Raw genomic sequence first — 10,000 nt, 5'->3', positions numbered from 1 at the left:
TTAAGTGTATATTTATATTTTTTCGGGGAGGGGTGGAGGGGTCTAAATGTGTGTAAACATGTATATGATATCTCACTTAGTTCATGTTTCGCTTTCTCAATAGACAGCTTTCATAGTGTAGTGGTCATCACGTCTGCTTTACACGCAACTACAATGCAATTTAATTGATATATTGATAAATGCATTGATATTTAAATGTGTACGTGTGTATTTAAATATATATACATATGTAAATACATATATATATATATATATATATATATATATATATTTATGCATATATATATATATATATATGTGTGTGTGTGTGTGTTTGTATTTGTGTGTGTATGTGTATGTAGGTATATATATATATATATATATGTATACATGAACATATACATATATGTATACATGAACATATATATATGTATGTATGTTTGTATATATAGTTCTATATATGTTTGGGTGTATATATATATATATATATTTGTATATCCATATGTCTCTCTATATATAAATGTATATGTTTGTATGAATATATATATATGTATATATACATATATGTATATATATACATATACATACACATGTATATGTATATATGTGTATATATACATATATATGTATATATACATATATATGTGTGTATATACATATGTATATATATATTTCTGTATCTATTTATATATAATCATATATATGATTCTATGTATATTCAAATATATTTGTCTATATACATACATATATGTGTATATATGTATATATATATATATATATATATATGTGTGTGTGTGTGTGTCTGTATGTGAGTGTGTGTATGTGTGTGTTTATATTTGTGTATATATATACACATATATGTATATACATATATATATATATATATATATATATATTTGTGTGTGTATGTGTTGTGTGTTTGTGTATGTGTGTTACTGTGTGTGCTGAGTGTGTGTTCCTGATCATAATGTGTGTGTGTGCACTGGGGATTTCTAGTACCTCAACAATGGTTATCATTTTGCATGTGCAAGATCTTCCCTCAGGTTATTAGATATATGATTATATAGGGATATAATTCAACATTATGTGCTCATAGTATAGTGGTTATCACATCTGTCTAACACACAGAAGGTCCCAGGTTCGAGCCCTGGTGAGCACAAACTGTGAAAAGTTTACCTTATAACCGAGCGTAGAAGTCTACGGATACCGTATCCACAGTTTAGAAGGTGAGGGCAATGTTTCCTTCATTTGCTGCTGATGCTATTTACATTAAATCCCCATCCGAGGAGAGAGTGCAACATATTCTAGATATACGTATACTTAATCCACAGACAGACCCTCTCCCCGAGTTTCATATATATGACATCAAACTAGATCTTTATCACCAATATCTCGGGGAGAGTTTGCGTGATGCTAAATTCATGAGAAAACATAAAGAAAAGACTGGGAGAGAAGGAAGCCACTTAAAACACTTGTTGAGAACTACCATGATCGTCACTTGGGAGGAGGGGGGGGGGGGGGCAAGCCCTAAAACAGCCGGCAGAAAGAGCACTGAATCTACAGTGTGTACAAAGGGGATGCTGGCTCACGAGCGAATCTTGTGTGTGATGTGTACGTACAGATCCCTCACGAGCGAATCTCAACACCTTTGTCACGAGTTATGTTAAATGCACAGGAGTGGCTCATTAACACAAGCCCACTTTCTCCGTTTAGGATACAGTAACAACACTGAATATATTTAAGCTCATCTAAACATCATTATTTTTGAAATTGTGCTCACCAGGGATCGAACCTGGGACCATCTGTGTGTTTGATAGAAGTGATAACCACTACGCTATGAACACGTTGACACAGTTGAACTCTTTCTTATTGTCACTACACTTAAAACTGTGTGTGAATGTATACGTGTAACAGAGAAAGAGAGAGATAAGCTCGCCTCTTGCACATCTGGCTGTCCATTTATACACATTTAGTCATTTCTCTCTATCTATTCAACTGTCTGTCTTTCTTCCTCTCTCGCTTTCACCCTCCCTCTCTCGCTCTCTTTAAGATATCAGAATAATATCAAATGTAATACAAAGATTAGTAAAAAGTAGTTGGTATTGACTGTCCTCCCGCCAAGCATCAAGGGAAACCATTAATGTGCGTGGGTTTCGTAATAGACTCTTGGGGCAGATACTCAGCATGTCAGTCATCCGTGGAGACTAAGCTTAAGGGAACGTCTGATGATGGAGTCATAGTGTATTTTTATCTTTAGTAGTAAGAGTAGCAATATGATCATCATTATCAGGATTTTTATCAGTAGTATCACTTAAAACATTCAATTGGTATCAACGATTTGACACTGTTATCTTCATCTCCCTCTCTATTTCTATCTCAATCTCAATCTCTATCTTCATCTCCATCTCCATCTTCATCTTCATCATTACTATCATCACCATTATCGTCATCATTATGATTTTTATTAACATTATTATTGTTAAGAATGGCAATCATGCGTAAGTAGCTTAATCAGTCAACATATCAAGATAATGTAACGTATGATTCTGATATATGTATTACGTGTTCGAACCATATAATGAGTTTTTGTTTATAGTCCTGAGCAGCATCTAGCCTTGTCATATTTACGAACATTTAGAACATTAAGAAGCAGGTTCTATCGGCTCTCAGGATAACCTGTAAGCCTTCTAAAAAAAGGAGTGTTGCCCCAGAAACATTTGGGTACGAAAAAGATGGTAAATCAGCTCTTGGTACACTTTTCACGGCTAAAATCTGTGCTCACCAAGGCTCGAACCTGGGACCTTCTGTGTGTTAGACAGATGTGATAACCACTACACCATGAGCACCTGTATTATTGTGTGAAATATTTCCTAAAGAACATTTATGCTTTTCATCAATACAAGTCACTCCTACAAATGATGACAATAATGATAATAAAGGTAATAATACAATAAATAATAAAGATAACTGTTACAATGATTATGTGATGGCAATTGGTATTAATATCATTACTGTTGGCAATAATATCACATTCATTGTTATTTTCATTGTTATAATTCTTATGTTCCATCATTGCTATTGTTATTTCATAATTGTTAATACTATTTGTTTGCCTTTGCTAGTTTTATTATCATGATAGATATAATGATTATTGCTGTCATTACTGTTATCTGAATAGTTTATATTCATATCAAAATGTAAAAAAAAAAACAAAAAAAAACAAAAAAAAAAAACGAAACGGAATCAATTCAAAATATAAGAAATATATATCCTCCATCAAGCAAAAACTATAAATCATTCTAAACTTTAAAACAAAGTGACAAGAGAAATGACGAGAAACTGAAGTATAAAATCGAACGGAATACATAGATCACTACAAAGCAGTCCTAAAGCCAAGCATCAAGGGAAACCATTAATGTGTGTGGGTTTCGTAATAGACTCTTGGGGCAGATAATCACCATGCCAGTCATTTGCGTGTGGACTAAGCTTAAGTGATGATGGAGTCAAAGTGTATTTTTATCTTTAGTAATAGGGGTAGTAATATAATCATCATCATCAGATTTGTTATCAATAGTATCACTAAGACTGATAAAATCCTTCCTTTAGTATTAACATAGTCACCATCATCATCATGGCCATCGACGTCTTCATTGTCATTACCTTCATCATCATCATCGTCATCGCCATCATCATCATTATCATTAACACTATTATTATCATCACCGTCATCCTAATCATCTTCATCTTAAGTTCATACTGTTATCATCTTCATCTCCATCCTTAAAAGTTTACAGGAATACCCTTCATGCAAATACGAATAGTTCACTCTTCTATTCTTTGATGAAAACGAGGATGAAAATGGACAAAATAAGATGAAGCTCGATTAAAACAAATAAGGAAATAAATAAATAGATAAAAAGGATAAATTGAAAACCTAAAATAAGGCAGAATGATGCGGAAAAGCTGGTGACCATTAAATCCACACATGGAGGTACACTTTTCACAGCTATAATCTGTGCTGACCAGGGCTTGAACCTATGACCTTCTGTGTGTTAGACAGATGTGATAACCACTACACCATGAGCACATCTTAGTAAATATAACAGCTATTATGGAAAAAAAAATAATATTTCATGTATGAAAAAATAAAGACATTTCCATTATTTTTTTGACATACTTAAGTAGCTACCATGGACTAATAGAAGGTATTATCAAATGATTGTTTTCTTCAATAGAAATAACGTTCTGTCGCATATGTACGTACATGCTTATACACACACATGTGTATATATACTTGCACACACACACACACACACACACCCACACACACACACACACACACACACACACACACACATATATATATATATATATATATATATATATATATATATATATATATATATAATGTGTAAGTCATCTTTTCATCAATACCATAGTTATTCGCACAAGTGATGATAATGGTGATAAAGGTAATAATGCAATAAAGAATAAAAATAACTATATACTTTTACTGTGAATTGATTGTGCAATTTTTTTTCGGGGGGGGGGGGGGGTCTTTATGTGTGTAAACCTGTATATGATATCCCTCAATCTCAATCTCTATCTTCATCTCAATCTTCTTCGTCATAACTATCACCACCATTATCGTCATCGGTATCACCATTATAATTCTTATTAAAATTATTTTTGTTAAGACTGGCAATCATTAAGTTGCTTAATCAGTCAAGGATAATGTAACGTAAATTAGATCGCAGCCTCGTCAACATATAAGGCTGGATGATTCTGATACATGTATGAGTGTTACGTGTTCGAACCACGCATCCCGAGCAGCATCCAGCCTTGTCATCTTTACGAACATTTAAGGATGACTTGAAATGTAGACTAGCTAAGAATTCCAACATTTCCACCAATATCTCTCTTCAAAGTTTACATCCCTAAACGTTTACAGGAATACCCTTTACACAAATACGGATATTTCATCCTCGTATTCTTTGATGTGATCTATGCTTGTGTTAATGAGCCATTCCTGTGCATTTAACATAACTCGAGACAAAGGTGTTAAGATTCGTCCGTGAGCCAGCATCCCCTTTGTCCACACTGTAGATTCAGTGCTCTTTTTGCTGGCTGTTTTAAAGCATCCCTCCCTCCTCCCAAGTGACAATCATGGTAGTTGCCAACAAGTGTTTTAAGTGGCTTCCTTCCCTCCCAGTCTTTTCTTTATGTTTTCACATGAATTTAGCATCACGCAAAGTCTCCCCGAGATATTGGTGATAAAGATCTAGTTTAATGTCATATATATGAAACTCGGGGAGAGGGTCTGTCTGTAGATTAAGTATACGTATATTCAGAATAGTTGCACTCTCTCCTCGGATGGGGATTTTATGTAAATAGCATCAGCAGCAAATGAAATAAACATTGCCCTCACCTTCTAAACTGTGGATAAGGTGTCCGTAGACTTCTACTGTCGGTTATAAGGTAAACTTTTCACAGTTTGTGCTCACCAGGGCTCGAACCTGGGACCTTCTGTGTGTTAGACAGATGTGATAACCACTACACCATGAGCACATTATGTTGAATTGTATCCCTATATAATCATATCTCTAATAACCTGAGGGAAGATCTTGCACATGCAAAATGACAACCATTTTTGAAGTACTAGAAATCCCCAATGCACACAGAAATCTAAAAGAACTGATGATTTCCATAAATCCCACAGCGTCATTAGTAACACACACATAGCACACACAGTCACACACATACACAAACACACAATACACACACACACACACATATATATATACATATACATATATACCCAAACATATTTAGAAATATATATACAAACATACATACTTATATATATGTTCATGTATATATATACCTACATATCCATTTATACATAGAGATATATATGGGTAAACAAATATATATATACATATATACCCAAAAATATTTAGAAATATATATACAAACATAAATACTTATATATATATATATATATATATATATATATATATATATATATATATAACATGAACTAAGAGATATATCATATACAGGTTTATACATATATAGACCCCCCCCCCCCCGAAAAAATACACACTTAATTCACAGTAATAGTTACGGTTATCCTTATTATTTATATTATATTATAGTATTGCAATATTACCTTTATTACCTTTTTCATCACTTGTAAGAGTGACTATGGTACTGATGAAAAGATGAAATATATATATACATACACATATATACATATATATATATATATATATATATATATATATATATATATATATATATAGCTATGCGTGTGTGTGTAAGCATGTACATACATACGCGACAGAACTGTTATTTCTATGAAGAATACTATCTTGGGACAATACCTTGTATTAGTACAAGGTAACTACTTAACCCAATGTCAGCGGGTGACAAGACTACAATGCCATGCCCACTGTAATAGAACTTTATCTATGTCTTTACACATAGCTGGCTTTACAAGTGCTTTGTTTCCAAGGAGTCAGCTATTAGTCTTACCTTTCTCATCAGAAATTGCAAACACAATAATGTATCACTGCAAAATGGGACAACTCTGATAAAGTTGCTCCCACCAGGGCTCGTACCTGGGACCTTCTGCGTGTAAAGCAGACGTGATAACCACTACACTATGAAAGCCCTCTATTGTGAGAGCGAAACATGAACTAAGAGAGATATCATATATATGTTTACACACATATAGACCCACCCCCCGAAAAAAATATAAACACACACAATTAACAGTAATAGTTACAGTTATCCCTATTATTTGACGAAACAATCTATTTTTATAAATTAAATTATATTCACCTATAATTAAAAACGCATGTCATCGGATTACATTGTAAAATCCTGATGCATAAACGAAATATGATTTAAAACTACCTCTTTTTGTTATCTTGACTCCACACACACACCCAAAAAAAAATCATGGAATAAAAACAAATCGTCTAGGATCTCGGGGAATGTCTCAAGCACTACAGGGAGCCAAGATGGCATGGTGTCTCCTCCTAGATCACTCGGTCTTGTGCTGCAGTAGCACAGACCTGTACAATGTAAACATATATACACATATGTGTGTATATAAGCATATACATATATATGCGACAGAACTGTTATCTCTATGAAGAATACAATCATGTTATTAGTCCATGGTAGCTACTTAAGTATGTAAAAAAAAAAAAAAAAATCATGGATGTGGCTTTATTTTTTCAAATATTTTTCAGGTTTTCAATTTATCCTGACGGACTGGTAGAACCTGCTTCTTATTTTCTATTTGTTATTTTCTTATTTGATGTTTTAATGGAGCTTCGTCTTATGTTCTCCATTTTCATTCTCGTTTTCATCAAGGAATACAAGGGTGAGCTATCCGTATTTGCATGAAGGGTATTCCTGTAAACTTTTAAGGATGGAGATGAAGATGATAATAGTATGAACTGAAGATGGAGATGATTATGATGATGATAATAATAGTGATAATGATAATGATGATGATGGAGATGAAGATAATGACAACGTTAATATTAAAGGAATGATTTCATCAGTATTAGTGATACTAATGATAAAAATGATCCTGATAATAATTACATTACTACTATTAATAATTATACACTCTAACTTCATCATCACACGCCACCCTTAAGCGAATTACACGCGAAAATTACGGGCATGGTGATTATTTGTCCCAAGAGTCCATTACGAAATACACATTAATGGTTTCCCTTAATGCTTTGCGTGAGGACAGTCAACACCGACTACTTCGCAGTGATTTTTGTATTCCATTCGATACTATTCTGATATTTTAATGGATATGCATTTAATTTTATCTTCAAGTTCTTTTCATTTGTCTTGTCATTTTGTGTTAAAGTTTTTGTTTGATGGAGGATATATATTTCTTATATTTTTATTTAATTATCTCTTTCGTCAGGTTTTATACATTATAAAAAATCAACAGTTTTACGATAATTATTGACGATAATATGATCATAATCATAATCAAGCTAACGGTAATGACAGCAATTATTTTCATGATAAGATCGTTAAAAACAAAACAAAGTATTAACAATTATGAAATAATAATAAGAATAATGCCAACAGCAATGACATCAATAACGATCACCATCACATAATCGCTGTAATAGTTATCTTTATTAATTATTACCTTTATCATCATTATTATTATTACTTGTAAAAGTGACTATAGTATTAATGAAAATCACAAAAGTTCTTCAGGAAATGATATTTCAAAGAAGAATACAGGTGCTCATGGTGTAGTGGTTATCACATCTGTCTAACACACAGAAGGTCCCAGGTTCGAGCCCTGGTGAGCACAGATTTTTAACCGTCAAAAATATACCTTAATCAAAAAAACTTTTTTTTATCCCCCAGACTGTATGGATTTCTCCCAGGGTGTAGCAGTCAGCACTGTTTTGCAGAGTACACAACAGACTCAAACCCAGGCATGCAAACCGTATTTCTTGATCTTAAATCTGCTTTTGATATTGCAAACAGGGAAATTATCCTTGAGAAACTAGCTAGCTTTGGTATTCAGGGAAAACTGTTAACATGGATTCAAATGCATCTATCGAATCGATCGGCTCAGGTTCTCTTCAGGGACATTAAGAGTACTCATACAAAAGTATTTGAACTCGGCACACCTGAGGGAGGCGTACTTAGTCCCATGCTATTTAATATCCTAATGCATAGATTACTGGGCGATATACCACTTGCAGGCAATGACACTATTATTTGCTATGCCGATGACATTTGTATTAAATCCTCATCCGAGGGGAGAATGCAAGAGATTCTAGATATTGATAATCTCAACTGAAAAAAACAAGGCACTTAACCCAAAGTGATTCCCTCTGCCAAGGTTTCATATAAATGACGTTGAGCTAGATCTCTGCCATTAATACAAATACCTCGGAGTGCTTGTTAATGATTCAGAGTTCATTAGAAGAAAGGGTTGTGGGAGCAGCTGAAGCCACTTAGGACACTTGTCGGAAAGACCATGGTATTAATGTCAATATTGTGAGACTCTTTTACTTGTCATACATAAGGTCGGCCATAGATTACCATGCATTGCACCTAGTATTGTTCAAGAAATCAGAGTTGACTAGTCTAGAAAGTGTACAAAATGAAGCCATGAGGATCATTCTTGGTTCCCCTAGATCACCAAGGATTGTGAATATGAGAACAGAACTTAATTTGCCTTCTGTTTATGAAAGAATATTATACATAAATACCACATTTAGTGTCAAATCAATTGGAGAACCCCTCCATTGTACAGAGTTCCAAAGACAACTAAAACACAGAATAGAAGTGCTAACTCTGAATGACAACACCGATTCATACTCAAATCCATGGGTACAAGTAACGTGTAAACACTTAGCTCCGCTGGACATACCCACAACTAAGACCTTACATGGACGTTCTGTACCACCGTGGAAAATGTCGGACCTGAGTGTATATTATACGACTGCCCCCCAAAAAAGACAGTGTCCCCCCTGCTATACTTAAGCAGTATGCACTTGCAATTATAAATGAGCATCTAGAAACTCTTGCCAATGCATATGAATCCTACACTGACGGATCATTGCAGTCTAGGGGCAGAGCAGGATGCGCTTTTGTTGTATATAAAACCAATATTTTGCAGCACCAGGATTGTAGGAGGGGACATGACTGGGCTAGCACTATGCAAACTGAGTTGGCAGGAATACTCATGGCCACCGAATTTCTATTGAATCAAGGCTCAGGGGTCATTTTCTGCGATTCACAGAGTGTTCTTCAGTCTCTGAACACTCTAGACAAAGGTGCGGGAAATATTGCAAATGACATCAGGATAAACGTGTATCGTGCAAAAGATCGAGGCGATAATATACGTTTTGTGTGGATTCCATCGCATGTTGGAACCCTAGGCATGATTATGATGATCGCAAAGCAAAGTCAGCATGTGACAAACAAAGTGTGGATATAGATCTTGGGA

The 10,000-nt window shown here is 34.2% G+C and overlaps 6 non-coding genes across 6 annotated transcripts; 2 read left to right on the top strand and 4 right to left on the bottom strand.

Annotated features, from left to right (window-relative positions):
- The first annotated feature begins 1,065 nt into the window (after positions 1 to 1,065).
- Positions 1,066 to 1,138, top strand: Trnav-aac. The gene has a single exon. It is a non-coding gene; the product is annotated as a tRNA-Val (tRNA).
- A 1,614-nt stretch (positions 1,139 to 2,752) lies between these two features.
- Trnav-aac lies at positions 2,753 to 2,825 on the bottom strand. The gene has a single exon. It is a non-coding gene; the product is annotated as a tRNA-Val (tRNA).
- Positions 2,826 to 3,993: 1,168 nt separating this feature from the next.
- Positions 3,994 to 4,066, bottom strand: Trnav-aac. Its single transcript has one exon. It is a non-coding gene; the product is annotated as a tRNA-Val (tRNA).
- A 1,408-nt stretch (positions 4,067 to 5,474) lies between these two features.
- On the bottom strand, positions 5,475 to 5,547 carry Trnav-aac. The gene has a single exon. It is a non-coding gene; the product is annotated as a tRNA-Val (tRNA).
- Positions 5,548 to 6,581: 1,034 nt separating this feature from the next.
- Positions 6,582 to 6,654, bottom strand: Trnav-uac. The gene has a single exon. It is a non-coding gene; the product is annotated as a tRNA-Val (tRNA).
- Positions 6,655 to 8,274: 1,620 nt separating this feature from the next.
- Positions 8,275 to 8,347, top strand: Trnav-aac. The gene has a single exon. It is a non-coding gene; the product is annotated as a tRNA-Val (tRNA).
- The last annotated feature ends 1,653 nt before the right edge of the window (positions 8,348 to 10,000 follow it).

Source organism: Penaeus chinensis, chromosome 16 (assembly GCF_019202785.1).
Source record: "Penaeus chinensis breed Huanghai No. 1 chromosome 16, ASM1920278v2, whole genome shotgun sequence".
NCBI lineage: Eukaryota > Metazoa > Arthropoda > Malacostraca > Decapoda > Penaeidae > Penaeus > Penaeus chinensis.
This window is presented reverse-complemented; position numbering and strand designations above follow the sequence as displayed.